At 42.0% G+C, this 19,712-nt stretch overlaps 1 protein-coding gene across 5 annotated transcripts in view; it reads left to right on the plus strand.

The window, feature by feature from the left end:
* Positions 1-19,712, plus strand: part of fam163ab (family with sequence similarity 163 member Ab) — a 36,523-nt gene that overhangs the window by 12,697 nt on the left and 4,114 nt on the right. For 2 of the 5 annotated variants that reach the window (XM_026147922.1, XM_026147921.1), the window contains exon 1: positions 402-932. The exons of the other annotated variants lie outside the window; for them this stretch is intronic. The gene's annotated coding sequence lies outside the window, so the exon portion shown is untranslated. Of the gene's footprint in view, positions 1-401; positions 933-19,712 lie in introns of those variants that run through there. 5 annotated transcript variants of the gene reach the window in all.

Genomic DNA, 19,712 nt, shown 5'->3' on the forward strand with positions numbered 1-19,712 from the left:
TGATGAGTATGGCTGAAAGCGTCGATATGTCCTGTCTCCTGGTTGTATCCATATAATGATGACTACATGCTATTTTTGGTGTTATTATCTTTATCATTGAACTTTCTTTCTTCTACTATATCAGCATGTTGAATTCTACTGCTATCATACAGTACTGTGATACTCGTACAGTAATATGATACAGTACTAATATTTTGAATATGGTGCACTCTGTAAGTTTATGCAGTGATTAAACAGAGTTCAGAAACATCCCACTTCATTTTTACTGGCATCGAGTTAAGTGGAACCTCGACGGTAATATTCTGGCTCATATATAAATATATTTTTGGCATTCCTCTGAAATGTAGGCCCACTACATCACGCCTTCTTTTTAAGGGAGGTTCTGCGTGATGTGGGGCGACTCCTCTCCTCCCATCGCTCCCCAGTCCGCCCAGCAGCGTCATTTCGCCTTCGCGTCCCGCACTTGTTGGATGTGTCCGGTTTAAATTCCGTGATTTCAAGCTTCCTGCCGCTTGCTTTCTCTCTTGGAGTCCCGAGAATAACGCCGCTGTGAATGGAGGTGAACGCGTTTTCACACACTACATGCGCGTAAAAAGCGCTCATCTCGGAGTTGTCCTCGTCCTTATCGGTTTGTTTCCTCCGGTTGCCGCGCCGTCAGTATGCTCCATTTTTCAGTGTCCTCCGGTTCTGGCTGTGTTCACAGCCGTGCATTTGACCTCTAATCTGGGGTTTCCACACCGCTGGTGTTTAGTTTCCCTGGCGGCTGTACGCGCTCTGGACTCCGGCTCATCCTCGGAGAAGTTCCGCCGCAGTCCCATGTACCGCGTTTCTCTGTCTTCCTCTTGCTGCGATAAGGATGCTGTTGGATTTTTCATGGTCAGTTTCCACAAGATTGGCCCAAGATTGACGAGCGGACCATGTAATTAGATCAGGTATGTGTGGTTGAAATTGAAACTGTGAGCACAAAGCAAGACGTTTTCAACAAAAATATAGATTTATTTAAAATCCATTTATTTATTATTTATTTATTTATTTATTTATAATCAGAGGTCTTAGTTTGTGATTAGAATGATTGGGGTTCAGAAGGGTCAATATTCTGTTAGGTTTATGAAAATGTCACATTACCTGGCAGAGAAGGTCTAATTGAGGCTGTTTTTTCTCTTTTATGCTTCGTGAAATGTGGGCAGTGGAGATAAAGTGAGGGCGGAGAAGCTCAGCTGGAGGTGTTTGCCATTTTGATTCTACTCTGATCGCCTGCTGGCAATTCATTAAATGAAATTAATTAAACAGTGATGTGTAGATGAAGGCAGTGACGGCTACTTCGCTGCTTGGGGTTAGTGTTTTTTGAACAGATGGGGGAAACAAGGTAAGGTTCCTGAGAGTCACTGCTGGGGTCTGAAGTTCAGTTGGCCCCCGGAGAGGGATCCCCCCCCCCAAAGTCCTTCACTGTACTACATGCTAAACATGACACAGATACAACCATTTAATGGCCACATTGTACAATCAAGTTGCAAAATACGACGCAGAATTTTGGACTGAAAGAAGAAAAATATTTATCCATCACAAATAACTGCTCTTACCTAAATGGCCACTTGAGGCTGTATCCAAAGGAAGTCAATCCTCAGAGTCCTGCTACCAAAGCAAAGTTTCAAAGAAAAAACGTGCTCGCTTTGCTTTGGTTTCTGAGTTTCTGCACTCGAGGTTGTTTTTTTTTGTATTCGCCTGATCAGAACCTGGAGAACTGATGGTGCTCGCTGTTGCTCATGGAGGCTGCAGAGTCACAGGATGACGAAGCTGGTTATGGCTCCGTTATGTAGTGTCGTTTGTTAGTTTATTAGCCTTCTTTCGCTTGCATACACACGCATGCAAAAACACAATCCTCCTCTCAACACAGACTGTATGAACGACTGATGCTGCTTCAGAGTCTGAAAAGTGACACCAAGGACCTGCATTCTTTTCATCGCTCAACAGGGGGCGACTTCTGTGAGACAAACATCCAGTTGTAGACAAATCTATACGATAATGTGCTTGACTCGACTGCTCCTCAGTAAAGATTTTCCTGATGACTTTATGACCTCTAGCTTCAGGTCATGTGGACATTTAAATTATGGTCACTATTAGAGTGAATAATGGGGACTATGCAGGCAACTTTTTACCAGAGAAACTTTATCAATCCCAGAGGGAAATTTAGTTGCCCTAGCAGCAAATATACAACAAACATCAAGCACTCGTATAAAATGAGTGTAGAAACAGATGCATATTAAGATAAACAGATAAATATAAAGATATAGGTATAAATATAAAAGATTAAAAAAGAACATTACGGCGATCGGGAGCTGCTACGGCAGGCTGCCACTAGGGCGGCGCCATCTTAGCCAACTTTTAACCTCAACGTCTTAACACATGGCGTTGACTTCACAATCAAATATGTGCATCGCCTGTCGTATCCGGTTTCAAAACACCAAGGTGGCGATGGCCCAAAGCTCAGTTTTAGGCATCGCAAAAGCTCTTTCCTAAGCACCAGGTGGTGTTTTGGTGGCTACGTCAGTCGTTTATACAATATTTCTGTGGAAACACTGTTCATATACAGTAGCGTATATGTAGTGACACTGTGTGCGACCAACATGTGTAACGTGTTTGTGCTGCTGCCTCATTTGCACATGCAGCAGTTACTTTGCTGTCCGAGAAAGAAGAAATATATTTAACTGTCTTTTCTTTAGATTAAAGTTGACATGTTCAAAACGCCTAAATCAGAGATGTCAAACTCATTTTACACTTTGGGCCCTTTGACGGCTTCGATCTGAAGCGGGCCGGACCAGTGAAATCCCTCTTTTCATCTGCGTAAATACGTTTAATATAAAGACCTAAATAAAGCACAATATCAGCAGTTTTCCTACATGAGAAAGAAATGCTGCTTTGGGCTGAAATAGTAAGAAATAAATGTGTAAATTTAGAGAAAAACTTCAGTTAGTGCAATAATATATTAATATAAATATATATTATTCTAAAGTAGATCATTTTTTTCAAGTGAGACATATTTTTTTCCTTTTTGCTTGTTTTTATTTTGAACCCACTGATAAATCATAAAGTAGAATATGAGGAAAAAAAACTATTTCTTCTGTCATTTAATGGTGTATCTATTACTTATTTGCATTGGTGTATGAGCAGCCATGGGAAGGTCTTTATCAGTAGGAAATACAGTTAAAAGCTCTTCTTCACATTTTCCAAAGCCATCCAGTGGGCCAGATTGGTGTCTTTGGCAGTCTGATTCCGGGCCTCGGGCCTCATGTTTTACACGTCTGCTTTCACTGACCAGTGACTTTGTTGGGAAGCTGCTATGTGATGGTGTTCAGCTCTTGTCTTGGAAGCAAAGCCTCAGAGAGCTGCTGCTGCACTGACGTCCAGTGTTGACTGCAGACTTAGCCTTTGCTATAGGTGGTGTTTTATCCATGAGCGGATATGTTCACGTCAAACATCCAAACAAAACCTTCGCTTCTACGTTTATGTTCGTTAATTTCCGCCACATTAAAACCTTGTGTGACCCATTTCTCATGGAGACTGGCTGGAAAACACAGCTTGACGAAATATCTGTAGAGCAGCCTCGCTATATCCTCCCGCTTCCACACACACACACAAACGTCTTAATTCCTTCACCTCCAGTGGCTGTGATACAACAGGAAGTGGGCTGATTTCCCAGAGGAGTCTGCAGTCAGCGCTGTCACAGCTAACGCAGCAGCAACAGACAAAATGTATTTAACACGAAGGCTGTGCGATGGTGCGCTGCGCCTACACTTCAAAACACTGTGGGAAATGACAACTGGCTGCTAGCAACATTTGATTTGTCAGTACCAAGCTGCTCTGTAACTGCCTGCTCTGGCTATGTGACTAAATATTTGATCATCCTCAGTGAAGTTAGGAAACAGTTTGCCTTATAAAACCCAACGAATCCTCCCGATGTACGCGATTTCTCGTGTTTCTGCTGCGGATACGGGAATGCTGGGAATATTTAACCTTGTGCTGGCCAATTTAACCTCTTCAAGCCTGTTGGTGGGACAGAAGCAGCACACTGTATCCTTGTCCTAACACAAACACTTATGTTTTTGTACAAGCATTTTAATAATGGTTCCTGCAATTTGAAATCATGCAGCCAAAGCAGATGCATTAAAAGTCTGCTGAAAAAGAAATCATCCAGTGATCTAGTGGTTGAATTTTGACCCACAATCTTGCATCATGTCCACACAAGATGAACATCTGAAGCCCGGTAGGCGCCGTGTGTGACATAATGTGTATTATATGTGTGTCTCATCCAAATGATGACAGTCTCAAACTGCCCTGTGGTGTTTTGAATTCAAATGAGTATTTTTTGAAATCAAAGCGCAGTCATTGTTGCCTCAGGGAAGGCCTGTGTCAGAGATTCTGACTGTCTTGCGTTCTTGTGGCACAGTGCTGTACTCAGCCTCCCTTTGGTTGTAAAGTCCTTGCATCCTCCTGCTAACACTGCACTGAGTGTATTTTCTGGGACAACATGCATGAAAGAGTGTGTCTGAGCTGCCATAGCTGTGTGTGTGTTTGTTGGGGGTTGGCGGAGAGATTCTCAGACGACACGGGGAAGAGGAAAGTGTTTCAGTGTTTCAGGAGCCTTGCGTGAATTATTCATCGCCCCTTAAGGTCTTTTGTGGCTGCTGTATTGATGTTTCTTGCCATAAAAGTTGAGAGTTGCGCGTACTGTAGTCACACATGAAAGGCGAGGCGAGCCGCGTCCGAGCTGCAGTGCAGCACGAGCAGGACAGGACGCTAAGTTCTAGCATCTAACAGCAGTCAGACCAGCTTGTTTTCACCTCTTTATTAGCTGCCAGCTAGGATTTGAACACAGACCTGAATCTACAGTGATGGCTGGTTTCTAGCATGATCTGGGTCTGGAGCTGAAAGCTACTTTCAGCTTATAAATGTGCCAAAAAGATCATAAAGAAACTCCTTCATGTAGTTGTAAGCTGCCCACCTCCACCTGAGTGCTAGATACACGATTAACAGTAATATGTTGCCTTGGAATATTTGGTTCCTGGTACATCGTTAAACTATAGAACTTGATAGATATTTTTATTTTGTATTTTTTCCTATCTTACTCCTATTACAGCTCACACACAGTATGCTGACATTAAGGGAAGTGGGCATCCTCATGCTCCTGTCCTCTCAAACACACTGTTTTGAGATCTACTTTCTGTTATTCAGCTTTAGATGGTCATTCGTGACGCTAACTTCCAAACGCTGTAGCACGGGGTTGTGAACGCCCCTTGCCCTGAAGCGCAGGTACCCTGGGTTACGATGAACCGAATGAGAAGAAGGGCTGTTGGCAAAGCCGGTGGTCTCTGGAAGAGAGATGCTGTTATCTGCTAATGTAGCTCTACCGCTGCTGGCTGCTTTATCTGTGGTGACTCATCAAAAACGCACACACACAAAGACGCATGCATACAACTTCTAGATGACACCAGACTGACTCTTGAACTTTTAAGGATCTTCCAAAGATGCACATGAGAACTGAAATGTCCAACCCTGTGAGTCTGTGAAGGTTCTCAGTCCTCCGGGTGATCGTAGTCGGAGGAGCTTGGAAAGAAAAGCGTCTGGACTTCTTTAAGTTTCATCCAAGAAGCTTCTTCAGTTCTAAGAGCAACTGGTGGAGAGTCCCAGATTTTAAGCCCAATGGGAGTGTCGCCCCAAGAGGGTCATGGACCCCCTATTGATCCGCTACCTAATCACACGAGTCAAGGTGTGAACACGGGTGCAGGTCACAATCAACCAAGGTTTGGGTGAACTCATTGTGAAGCCTTTCCTGAGGTCAGATGGCCCAGGACGTGAGTGGGTGTTCAGGCGTCTGGGAAGGATCTCAAAACTGGATTATAGATGGCAGACAGTTGGTGTCATAAGCCCCGCCCTCTGTTCAAAAGTGGTCGTTCACAGTGGACATAGATGCTTCTTTCACTCCTCTTTCAAACCATCTGTCCTCTCTGTCCAAAATGTGAACATTGGCATCCTCAAAGAGTGACCTTTGACCTTTAGATGCAGATGGACAGCCGAGACTTGTCCTGTGGCTCTTCTATAAATAACCCTGTGAGGTGCACGTCATCCAACCCTGTGCGACCTTCTTCTTCTTTGTGTTGCTCTCTTTGGGGCTCGTCACACAAATAATCAGCTAGGTGTAGCATCCTCTTCTGTCACAACTGCCCCCTGCATGCTCCTCCACTGCATCCACCACACGGTCCAAAGTCTTGGCAATCAGGGAAAAGAATAATAATTCTAATACGGATCAAACAGTATTTAGATTTTTCCCCAAAGTCCTTTGTGCTTCTTTCTAAACCACAGGGTCAACGATGGCCCTTTTGTTTGGGGTCATTTTAGGGTTTAACAGTCTTTTAACTTTCTTGTGCAAACTCTGTGTAATGTCCATTTAAGAACAGAGCAATAATCCAGTGAATTCACCGACTCTTGCACCAGACTCTTTCTGGGCAACACCCTCACTTAAACTAAATATATTTCCAGCATAGAGAATGTGTCTGAAGTGGATTATCTCCTGCTGTGTGCTACATGTGAGAAAGGCCAGTTTTTGAGGATGTCTCCACCTTGTTCTTCCCCCCAATGCTGTCTGCAGTTCATCTGTAGTTCATGCTTCAGTTAGAGAAACAAATGCACACAAATACACTCGTCTGAACGCTCACAAACGTTTAGCACACACACTGGATTTGTGGAGCACAAACCCACAAAATGTGACCTTTTGTTAGTTTTAAGTGGACGTTTCCTCTGAAAGCCTGGGACAGATTTTAGGAGTTCTTCATGATCACAGTCCTTAAAAAGTAAAAGGAAAAAAGGTTAACGTGGCAATAAGACCACCTATCCCAGGCACCTCTATCCTCCCGTCTAACAAAACAAGGCTTCCACTCATGAAGTGGCCCATGACTGACTGCTTACTTCAGCTCCGTACCTCCTGCTTTAAGACTTAAGCTGTTCTCCGCAGAGGAAACTCTTTATCTTACAGTCAACTCGAACTGTTATTCTTTAAAACACGTCTTTCCTGAAATTACATCTTTTTGTCATCACTGCCCACCCGCTCCCCAGCATTAGTTTTGATTCTGCAGCCGTTCTCTTACGCAAGCAGCGCTTGAAGCTCACATCCAACATTTATACTTGCAGTAAGCAGTTTTTCCTGCTTCTCTTACTCACACCGAGCTGTGGCACAGCCCAGAGTTCAGCGTGCATATATGCATTGGTTAGTAAAGATGAGAAAGGTCAGCTTACCAGATGCAGATAGTATCAATATGAACTGAGAACACAGAAGATTTGCAGTAAAATATATATTGAATATGAATAAAACGTGTGACATGGCTAAAGCACGGTGAGCTGCACAACATGAATCTTTAAATGAATCCATGTCAAATAAAACACATTATTTCAAAGTCTGTAAACCTTTTAGTCTCAATAAACTGATGCACGTGAAGAGACTGATGTTCTTAAGATGAACTGGGTGATAAAGTTTCTGCGGGGTCTCTTTTCTCGTTCCTCTCTTTCTTCCTGCCTACAATAAGAGTCAGTAGGAATCGTGTCACTCACAAGCTGCTTCTCTGTTTCTCGAGCCTCACCATGATTGCATGGATGGGATGAAAACAGCTCAAGGCTGCGATGATTGGAGACAAACCTTTTGTTGCAGATTGGAATTTTGTGTCTGCATAAAGATACTTTGATTATTGATGTGTCTTTGCTTCCTGATGCATTTGAGACAAACTCGTGAGCGACCCTCTCAAAAACAATTAGCGGAGAGCCGCTGCCTAACTGACCAGAGGAGAGCTGAGTGGTTGTTTGTCCTGGAAGCATTTCCTCTTCAGTCTGCCTGACTGTTGGCAGGATGGCACAGTGGATTCAGTTACCGTCCTGCAAGCTGAAGGTCATGCATTCAGTTTGTCTCACGGCTACGTGTTGAAATAGCTTTGATCAATGCACTGACAGTCATACTTACCCAGGGATTTTTCTCACTGGGGTTTGTTTTGACAGTAGTGGGAAATGCACTGTAGGGAGTGAAGGTTGGCACAGGCTTTGCACAGTGCTCATAGACTGATTGATGGCCATTTCCATAAAAGTGTTTAGCCTGGTTTGTAGCCTGACACGCTTAGATTTTGAGTCTACAATGATGGGACAGTAAGGAAATGAGAACTCTGAACTTAGCACGAGCCAAATAAAAACTATGAAGGCATCACTGATACTTTATCTCTGTTAAAGTGAATGATTTTGAGGTTGACATACGTAATTGTTCTCACCAAAAGGTAAACACTTTCTTCTAAATTTGGGCAAATTTAGTCAGAAGTGTTATTTTGAAAAGAAGTCTTACCTGGAATCCTAATTAGTCTTATTAGATAAATTCAAGACATACATTATGGAATGATTTTTATGTCATAATGTTTGCGTGAGCTGAAACGTAATACGAGCAAAGAATTTCATTTTGTTGACACCATGCCTGTTTGGAGGCGGAGCCCAAAGGTGGGCGGGGACCTAATGTGATTGGTCAGGCACCCGCGGTGGGTGGAGCTCTGCAGCCAGAGTGTACAGCTGTTGATTAATGGGACAGCAGAGTTTTTATTAGAATCCTCTGGTTTAAAATGAAAGTATTTGCTCGGATTCTGTTTTTGTTTGCACAAAGGTTATGAAATCAAAATAATATAATATGTTCAGATATACTTTGTGAAGCCTTATTGTGTATTCATCGTCCAGCCTTACAGCACTGTGCAGGTTTAAATGCTCTTGAGCAGTACTTCTCCAGGCCTTTCAAAGTGTTTATTTGTGCTGGAGGGAAGCATTTACATTTCTTTTTATTTCAACCAAAAAATGTCCAGGTATAGACCCCGTTTAGGTAAAGGCATCACAAACTATTTGTTCAGCCTGATCATATGAATCATACTTTCTTTTGTAACGCATGTACAGTGGGCCACATTTAACTGGAGAAGACATGGAGGCAGGTTAAACTATGGGTTGAAAGGAAGCTGTGTAAAAATAGTCGCCTACCTTCTTCGTGGCATTGGTATTCCCTAATTACAGTGGGCTTGTTAAACAGGATAATGCATCCCGGCACACTACAAATAAACTGCTCAGGAATGGTTCGAGAAACATGAAGCTGTTTGTAGTTTTGACCTGACCTCCAAATTCTCCAGATCTCAATCTGTTCGAGCATCTGTTGCAACTTTTCCTTGCGACTGTATGCTAATGCAATATTCGTGGTACATTACTCCCTCTAAGATTAAAGCTGGAACATTTCATTTCCTTTTATGAGGCTGCTGTGCTGACCAGCAGAATAGTGGTACAGTAATTACAGCTTCCCTGGCTGCTCACTGCCCTATACTGGATGTGCATTCAGCGATGCTGCACTGCTGCCAAATGTGCAGGGAGGCTGGCATATCGCAAGACAGCAGAGGAGGAGCTGAGCAGCTATAATGAAATCCCTGTAAACCTCAAACCTCAACTCAAAGCTGCATGCATGTTAATGTCAACTCCTTTTCTTGCTCAAGTTCTTCACTGTGAATCTGTCAGAACAGGATATACATTAGCAAAAAAATCAATTCAAGTCTTCAGCTTTGAAGTGCGTGTTAGTCAGTAGCTCTGTGGGTAGAGGTCTTCCCCCAAGGTTAGATGCAGCAATTCAGTGCTTCAGCTTGTTAAGAATCTTAATGTGATTGAATTTTGACTTTATATTCAATTGACCCACAAGCTTTCCATTTTGTTTCCAACTCAGTGATAAAAACATGCATCAGTCCCTGTTCCATTTCCTATTTGCACTTTTTCTAATCAGGAAAACACACCAAAGGTGAATAGACACTATTATTCAGTAAAGTAAACACAAGAGCTGCTAACAGTATTGAACTGCAGAAGGTTCTGCGTTGTAATCTGGAAGACATCTCATTGCTTCATTTAGTACATGCACAAAAGCATACAACTGAGCTCATTAATGACATCCGTTTTACATTAAAGAATGGGTAGTAATGACATCAATGAAGGCTCTGTTAAGTTATCCTATTGGCAACACCCATATTTACCTACTACTTGATATAATAATGGCAGGTCAATGAAGCTGAGTATTAGATAATATGATCAGGCAGCAGAGACCAGAACCGACCGATTTTCTGTGCTCGATGCGGTCAGGCTCACCTCTGTCCACCTATGAGAGTCGTGAAAACTAGTGACTGTATAAAAGTCACATGCTAGCTACAGGTTGCTAGCATGTCACTTAGCTGCAGGTTGCTAGCATGTCACTTAGCTGCAGGTTGCTAGCATGTGTCTGTGGCCTATTCTTATCATCAGTGAGGCAGATAGAAAGTTCAGCAAAGTAAAATTTGGAGGAATTGCCACAAAAACATTTATGACAACATGTGTAATCAGACAGTTAAGCCATTATCATCCAGGTGAACATTAATTTGTTTTAAAGATGCTAACAGAAAGAAAGCAGCTAAAGCTAAAGCTGTCCAGAGCTCAGCCACAGGCCGGGAGCCTTGGTATGAGGCGTGTTGAAGCAGTTACAAGAAAACATATGGAGACAAGTTTAAAAGAGAAATAAGCTGATGTCCTGTTATCTGGTGACGTTATACTGGAAAATGATATAAGTTACATAAATCTTTTATTGGAACAATATGTGTGTTAAAGGTGGGTGTACAACAGCTCGTTTTCATTCAGCTCACTGTGGTGTTTAAATGTTGGGAATGTTTATCATGAGGTTAAACTTCCTGCTATATGTTTTAAACCTGGCTGTAAAGGTAACCTGCTACTGCCAGAGTTGGAATATCCAGTGCCTTGCCAACAGGCACTCCAGAAGCTTTTGTATAGTTGAGAGAGATGTTACAAACATTTATTATCAGTATGAGAGTATCTGCCAGTTGTTTTGGACGGCTTCTCGTGAGATGTGATCATCACTGTTTATTAAATGAAGTGTGTTTGAGCAAAACCTTCTACAGTAGTTTATGAGCTCTCTGTGGCAGGCTTTGTGCCCATTGCGGTTTTTAATTGACTCACTAGAAAGCCCTCACAGACACTGTCTGCTTGCCCCTGACTTGATTTGAAAAAATAGATTTTGGGAAAACATTTAACCATCGTGTTCCTCGTGTTTAGTGTGACCGCACAATCAATGATCATATAAGAGACAATGGTAATTCTTGTCTCTCATGGACAGTATTAGCCATCAAGCAGTAATATTAGCAGCCCTATTGGAGCTATCAGTCATAGTAATATTACTATCAGCACAGCAGCTGTGGTTGTAATAGCAGTTAAAGGGCAGCGATCGGACGTCAGCTGGTAGTGCCATAACCAGCACAGCACTGCTGATATTCTCTATGAAGAGGGAGGAAATTGAATTTGATGTATGTATAGAAATTACACATAGTCTGCGTGTAATAAATCTTTCACTTGCAATGTGAGTAAAGGTATTCACCACATCTTGAGTCACACCAAGTGTGCAGAAAGGCTGAATCAGGAGCTGGCAGGCTCGAGTACAGTAGCCCAGAGGGCTGCATAACAGCATAATGTACACTAGTTATAAATCTGCCAGAAGCGTATAGGGCATCAGAACGTGGTCCAGATTGGACGGAGGAAAAAAATTCTAACTGTTCCAACTCTCTATTGTCCTATCTCTCTCCATCTTCACAGGAAAGAAGTCGTTTTACTGTCTTTATTGATCATGTGGGTTTATAGGGCCAACGGGATCATTCTGGAGAGTGGTTCTTCACATTCATTGCATTCTTTGCTCCAAATGACCTCGAGCAAAATCAAGTAATTGAACTAAAATGTCCACTGTCATCAATCTCTGCCTATCGGTCCATAACTGCTGCGGCAGCTTAAGAGAGAAGATGGGAACGGTTGGTTGAACTCCGGTAGGTTCCTCACTGTATGAACAGCGCTTTCAAGGTCACCTGGAAATGAAGTCATTATCAGCTGGAAGGCTGTCATCTCTACAACGTGTAGCTGTAAACTGCTAAAATACTTTTTGTTCCGACACACAGAGTTTAGTATTAGTGACATTAAGTTAAAAAAGGGGAAACTTCTTTTGAACATGGGTTTCCCCGAAAACTCAACGTCCAGATCAACAAATCAAATCAAATCAAATCACTTTTATTGTCACATCACATGTGCAGGTACATTGGTACAGCACATGTGAGTGAAATTCTTGTGTGCGAGCTTCACAAGCAACAGAGTTGTGCAAAAATACAATAACGTAAAACAAGCAAAATAAAATATAAATTGTGTATCGAGTTTGTATAAATATATACAAACTCGATACACAAAGGGTGTGGAGGAGGTTCGAACCGAGAAACATCTTTTTATATCCAGTGTACCACCGTGCTGCCTGAGTTAGTGTTTTATGACTGATCAAAATGATATGCTGATGTTTTCCTTCTAATTTCGAGGTTAACAAAGTCTGAGTTTTAACTCAACGGGACTCTGAATCCACCGGGCTTCATGGTTTAAAACAACAAATAATCCAGGTTTTGCTTCCAGTAACTTCAGCACCAAGGACAGTGCTCATTCACGCAGGTGCTTTTGGTCACTGAGTTTTTATTCTCATTTTCATTTTTATAAAGTGACTGTTTGCCGACATTTTTCAACACTTTTACTTTAGAGCAGGACTGTAAACAGTGAACAGCATCAAACTATGTACAGGCTGCTCTTTTGAACTCACAACATTAACAAAAATCCAATAATCCAAACGCTGATCTTCAGATTTCATTTGGAGCTTTTGCAGCCTTCACAGATTCACTTTCCCCGTTATTCCGCTTTTACGAGGAATAAGCTTGAAGAAAAAGGCGTTCCACGTTTTATAAACCAACCCACACACTTGTGTTTACTTCAGACCCACGCATGCAAACAAACGCACATTTACACACGCATGCAAACACACACAGACACCCACGCCTGGCCGCAACACAGATGATGGGGAGGGTAAGCTGATATGGGAAAGCTTTTGGAATGCCAGATAACAGGATTAGACAAATTACATTTCAACTGTGACCGTGAATCCTGTTTGGATGGGTGACTTGTTTTCTCTCCACCATAAAGCTACGGAATATTCTGAAACTAGAACTTCGTATGCGAAGTCACAAATTTAAAAGAATGTAGGGCGGGGGTGTGAGGTGTATGTTTGGGCGCTCGTTGTCTGCAGAGTTTTGGGGGGATTTGATGTGTTTTATGTATAAAGGGGCGATTTATTGTCTTTCATCTGACAATGGTAATTTGATCATATCTTCAGAAGTCGATTTAAAGAAATATATGTCAACAAAAACACATATTTGTCATTACAAACTTTAAAACTAACTAATGAGCAATCCTTAATCTTGCAGGACTCAAAGCTATGCTGTTTAAGGCCAGTGCGGGTTTGTAGTGTCTTTGAAGGAGCAGAGAGTGACAGTGAGTTACTGGTGGTCTGAACAATTTAAGATCCAAAAAATCAATCTTGCAAAAATCTTCTGGGGGCAGTCAAGGTCCTTCATATGCTCCTGAAGACTGATGGCCAAGAATCCAAAGTGAGCACTCCATCAAAGACAGAGCTGGCCTGGGAGAAGTGTGCATTACTCTGATTTGCCAAAACCACTAACTGGGGAAACCTGTAGTTTTACAATATGAAGGATCTTTGTCCTATAAAGGAAATGCCTTCCTGAACAGGGACAAAGAAAGGCAATAAAAATAAAATGCCAATGATCGCAGGCGTAAAACCTCTTAAGCATCAGCGAGTACCACGGCGCTCTGCACTGTGTAATCTTTGCATAGTATTATACGTGTCATCTAACACGAGGTGGAACAAAGCGCCTATCATATGCATGTAGCGTATGTCATAATATGAAATCAATTATGTGGAACGTAGCTTAATGCGGCCTGTTACTAACTACCAGGCCAAATCTGAAAGAACCAACATTTCACAACAGAACATCAAAGTGTTCCCTTATTTAATGGATAATATTCATTTTGAACTGAATGGCAGCAATAAAAATCAAAAAAGTTGAGATGGGAGCAACAAAAGGCTGGAGAGTTAAGTATGATTATGAGAAACAGCTGGAAGAACTAATGAAGTTCATTAGCAATAGTTCAGTGGTGTCATTGGGTACATACACAGACCATCATACTGTCAAAGCGCTGCGAAGGCAGATCTTATGTGTAAGTAAGAATATTGATAATATAAAAAAACACCCTGGTGATACTTTGCTTCACTTTCCTTTTTCCCTTCTGGGAGTGAAGTGCATGACGGGAGCTCCAGTAACGTGTAGAAACTAAACATTGTGCTTAAATCTGAGACCTCAGCTGCTATAATAATGTATGCACGCACATTACTGCAAACCATCCCAGTTGCTCGGCCTCAGATGTTGTGCGATTAAACTGCAGTGTCGAGCCAAACTGGATACTTGTTACGAGTCCTGAGGCTCAGTGCTGTTCATAAATGAAATGCTGCTCCTTTTTGTACACCGACTGCTGCTAAGTGCTACGAAAACTCTGCTGTCACTTCTAATGAATGTTTTATGAGGATGTTCTGATGAGTTCACTAATGCTCAAGTATGTTTGGCTGTTTGAATATGTGTGTTTGTGTCACTGCGTCCGTGTAGGAGAGCGTTATTGGCGTGCCGGGCTCGCCGGCCATTGTGGGGGTTTTGATGGTCACTCTAATCGGATCCAACTTCCTTTCTGCTTGTACACGTGTGCTCATGCAGCGTGTACGGGATCTGTGTGTCTAAGTGGGCGTGTGGTGTGCGCCGCTGATGCAGACAGTTTGTCAAATAAACGAACCACAAATGAAAGTGAAGTTTGTCTTAAAGTGCTTGCAGAGCAACACGTAAACAGAAAAACAAGTCTGTTATTTCGTGCCTGCGTCTGAGTAAAGGATGATGTGGTGACAGCGGCGACTCCATTTCCATTTCCTCCTTGCAGCACAAGTCACCGTGCTGGCATTAATTATGAAAAATAGTTTGGGTTGCCGAGCCTGAGGCTGCTCACGGTGAAGAGAGTTATGATGAATGATGTTGAGAGGAATCTGTCAGCTGCCATCCAGTTTAGTCCGCACGCATAATTGAGGGCTGGGGTACTTTCTGACAGAAACATGGTTTATGAGCTCGGGTCCAGCGTAGCGGTTCAGATCACAGCCTTTTTACGCGGCGCTCGCTCCTTTTCTTCTCCTCGGACGTTATTTCCAAGTCTTTGTGGTTTAATGAAGGAATGGATGAATGTTCTTAACACCGGTGGTAGAGCAGGGCAATACGGCCAAAAATATTTACCACGATGTACATTTGAAAATTTGCGATAACGATATAACTGATGATATAATTGATGTGAGACAAAATACTTTACAACTCCTCAACTTTATTAGTGCAAAAAACAAACAAACATCACTGTATTTTCACTTCAACAAGCAGCTGTTTTTTTTTTATCTACATTAAAGTTCTATAAAAATGTAACAGTGCAAATTCCTCGCTGACAGTTTAACCAAAAGGCATTTCCAGTGGAAACTGGCCGACATATCCTCAGCATAACCATGTATAACATCCACAGAACTTAAAGAGGTTATACACACACAATACAGTAATATTATGTTGAAGCACAGTACGTATCACTCCGCGAGGCTCCGCCTACGACAGCTGTAACGCTCCGACAATCCATCAAGCGGTGCGGCTTCGTAGCTCAGCAAAGTCGTACTGAAACATTTGACAGATTTTCGAGCGCCGTGCACATAAAATCGTTTCCAGGTCAGTAAACACAACCAGAGTTCATACATAAGGCGCACGGGATTATAAGGGGCTCTGTCGACTTTCAGACAAATCAAAGTTTTTCTTTTTTCTGGTATGTGTGGGGTTTTTTGTCACAGCACTGTTTGTGTTTTTTGGTTTAAGTTAAACTCTTTGAATGATGGTTTTCTGTTTGTATTTATACTTCCTGCTTCCGTTCTCGCCTTACATTAAAACTTGCCTTTTGTTATCACCGTTCTCGCCTCCGCCCTGCATTTGGGTCCACTATCTCCTCACGCCGCGGGGTCAGGGTTGGACATTTTGCTTTTAACAGCCGTTGTTGTTGTTTTTATTGACTCATTTTATTTATTTATTTATTTTACGGCATCATTGCTGTGCATTCTATTTAGTTTAGTGGCATTTTACGTTGTTAAGCACTTTGTGCAGCATGGCCTTTGTGCTATAGAAATAAACTTGACCTTTTTGTGTCTGTTACTTGTGATAAGTGATAATACTTTTTGAAAACTTTATAAAACAGGGTTTTTATGGTCTTGACAACCTGTGAGAACTGCTCACGGATGAAAACAATAATACAAAAACATCACATTAAAATGCACTCTTGTACTTGGTGTCAGTCAATCAAAAGTCCTTAATCACAGAAAATAAAACATTTAAAGTACATAAACCTCGTGAGCTGACATCCAGAGGGGCTAAATAGTCCGTCATGGCCTTATTATCTTATTCTCCATCTTTTTTCTCACTTATTTCTTCTCTTTATCTAACTTTGAACATTACTTTCTCCATGTGTGGAGCTAAGCGCGAGCTGCAGCATGCAGACACCATGTGCGCTTGCAAAAAAGTAGCTGGGTGGAGACCCAAATTGCACCCAGCTGTACCCTACACAGTTCACCACCAGATGGTGCAAAAGAGCAAAATCTGGACAATACAGCTCAACAAAGCATCAAATGCAAAAGACCGTTACATTGCTTTTGTTGTCAGTCAGACAACAGTCCGACAGTACTGCCAGACACGGCACCGAGATCTGAGGCAGTTTATCCAGCGGCCACAAATGTCTCTTTGCCGTAAGCGTTGGCCTGTCACAGACTGGTGACCTGTCTGCCATGTTCCCTGCCTCTTGTCCTATGACAGCTGGGAGAGAAAATGATTTAAAAATTCTGAGGATGTGTGGACGAGTTGTAAAAATGTTCATTTCTTTCTTTGAATTTATTATCATAGGCCATTTACTTAAATTGTTTTAAAGATTAAATTGGCCAACTAATCATCAGCTAATTACTGGCTCGTGTGGCTGTGCTTAAAGCATGGCTGTAGACCCAGGGACATCACTCAGTTTGGGGTAGCCTTAATTTTACTCTCGTTTAAGAAAAAATTTAAAAATGTAATGTAAATGTACCAAGAGCGCACATTTACCATCTGTCTCTCTTCCACATCATGTCTTTATCCTGTCTTCCTTCTCTCACCCCAGCCGGTCGCAGCAGATGGCCCCGCCCCTCCCTGAGCCTGGTTCTGCAGGGCTCTCACCTGGAGAGTGTTTACAAAGGCCTGCTCAGAAAGCCGTTTTCCTGTAGACTGAAAAGCCTGAATTTCCTCTTTAATGTCTTTGAGGACAATAAATGCTGAGATAAAAGAACATCCACCTGTCGTCAAAACCAGCCACAACCACTGCTGTATCATATTCGTTACATGAAGTTTTGTTGTTGTCAATGTTTTTTGAGTTTGTGAGACTTCTACATCATCAGTGTGATTTTTTTTTTTTTTAAAATAAACTGCCCAATACATTTTAAAGATATAAATTGGAAAAGAAAAATGTCAGATATAGGAAATTAAAACTTGTAAATGCAAATAAATATTGAATTTAAAACCATTTAAAGACTGGTGGAGGTAAACGCTCCACTTTAAAAAAGTACAGCGGCCCCTCATGTATCGCGGGAGTTATGTTCTAAAAATAACCCATGATAGGTGACAGCTCTGTTTTTTTTACAATGATTATAGATGTTTTAAGGCTGTCAAACCCGTCACTACACACTTTATACTCTTTTCTCAGACAGACATGAACATTTTCACACTTTATCTCGTGTTTAAACTCTCAAAGTTCAAACCTTCATAGAAAAATAAGTCCAGGATTATAGAATGAAGCCAAAGATCAAACCCTGTTTTCAGGCCAACAACACGGGAACAGAGCAGCTGCCAGAGAATTCAACATTAATGAATCATTAATGAATCAATGGTACAGAAGTAGAGGAAGCAAGAAGAATGAGTTGAGTAAAGTTTGACTTCTCTGACTGTTTTATTTTGCTTAATGCGCCTTATAATCCAAAAAATACGGTAACTTCTACCTTCCTTAAGCATGTCCAGAAGTCCAACTTTTTGTGCGATGGTTAGCATCTTCCTCTGCCTTCTGGGTGCTACTGCAGGAGCCTTTGACCGTGCAAAACGTTTCATCTGCATTGTTGTGTGTGTTGGGGAGAAAACGTACAAACATACAGTGCAGCACTAAAGAGTCACGCTGCTAGCGATGGAAGATTTATGTAAATTTGACAAGCTGAACGCATTCTGTTTTTTTTTTTTTTTTTTTTTTTTTTGGCCTGTCCCGTTTGGCTCTTTTGCATCAGAATTGTTGTCTAAAGGCAAAGAAAGATGCCAAACGGATTTACTTTACCAAACTGACCATCCCAGCCTTGCCGTAATGGTCCATTTGATTCACCTTTTATTGTTTATTTTATTTTCACTTACTGAATACGGGACAGACTTGACTGGGGGAAAGAAGGGGAGAAAGAAAGAGGGAAAGAGAAACAGCTGAGAAGAGGGACGGGGGAGAAGGGCAAAAACCAAAAACCAACAGAACGGGCAGAGAAAAAAAATGCATCTATCAATCACCTGGATCACCTGCTGAGAAAGAAAAAAGAAAACAAGCAGAAGAGAACAAGAGTAATAGAATAAACAACATCACAATGATATATGGGAATATGACAGTAAATACTAAATGTTAAACATTATTGTGCAGCACATAAGATCAACAGAACACAGTGTGCTTTGAGGTAGGAGCCAAAAAGGGTGTAGTTTGTGGGTGTGATCACCCGTGTGTACACCTGTGAGCATGGATGCGTTTGTTTTTTGTTTTTTTAAAAGGTTCCTTCATGTAATAATCTGCTAGAGGGTGTGGGGGGGCCACAGCCCCGTCCTCCAGGGCATGAAGCAGGTGTGGAGGAGATCAAAACTCCAGACATCCAGAGGCCCCCAGAACACATTCTGTACTGTACAGGAGACACGGCACGGAGGAGATTGCTTGACAGTGGTCTACAGCCAATCAGGACGCAAAAAAGCCTTCAAAATTACACATAAAAAAATGAGCGAAACAGCGAGGCCGTGAAAGGTGAACCGCTTCATAGCGAGGGAACGCTGTATTCTGGTTATTATTTCATGATTCAGGCTTTAAAGGGTTAAACATACCTGATTGCACTTTTTTGTGCTTTTTAACCTTAATTACGACAGTAGAGAGAAACAGGGACCAGGATAGCTCAGTAGGTAAAGTGGTTGCCCCGTGATTGGAAGGTCGGGGGGGTTTGAACCCACTGAACGGATACCTGAGGTACCCTGAGCAAGGTACCGTCCCCACACGCTGCTCCCCGGGCGCTGCACTGGTGGCTGCCCACTGCTTCACTGGGTGAATGGGTTAAATGCAGAGGAGTAATTTCCCTACAGGGACTAACACATACTCGTTGTTGTTGTTGTTATTATTGTTATTATTATTAGGAACACTGAGACCAGGGTGAAGACACGACCTAAATGATCTTCAGATCTGAGTCTCTGCATTAGTCTTCTGGCATATGCAGCATGTGATGCAAAAACAAGTCTGATGAATGAGACACCAGTGAGCTAACTGTTATCTGCACCTCTGTTAAAGTGCACTGAGAAGAATGATTTGTCATATTACATTTACAGGAAAAACAAACACATAAATCCACTCGCATG

Source organism: Astatotilapia calliptera, chromosome 17, assembly GCF_900246225.1.
Source record: "Astatotilapia calliptera chromosome 17, fAstCal1.2, whole genome shotgun sequence".
NCBI lineage: Eukaryota > Metazoa > Chordata > Actinopteri > Cichliformes > Cichlidae > Astatotilapia > Astatotilapia calliptera.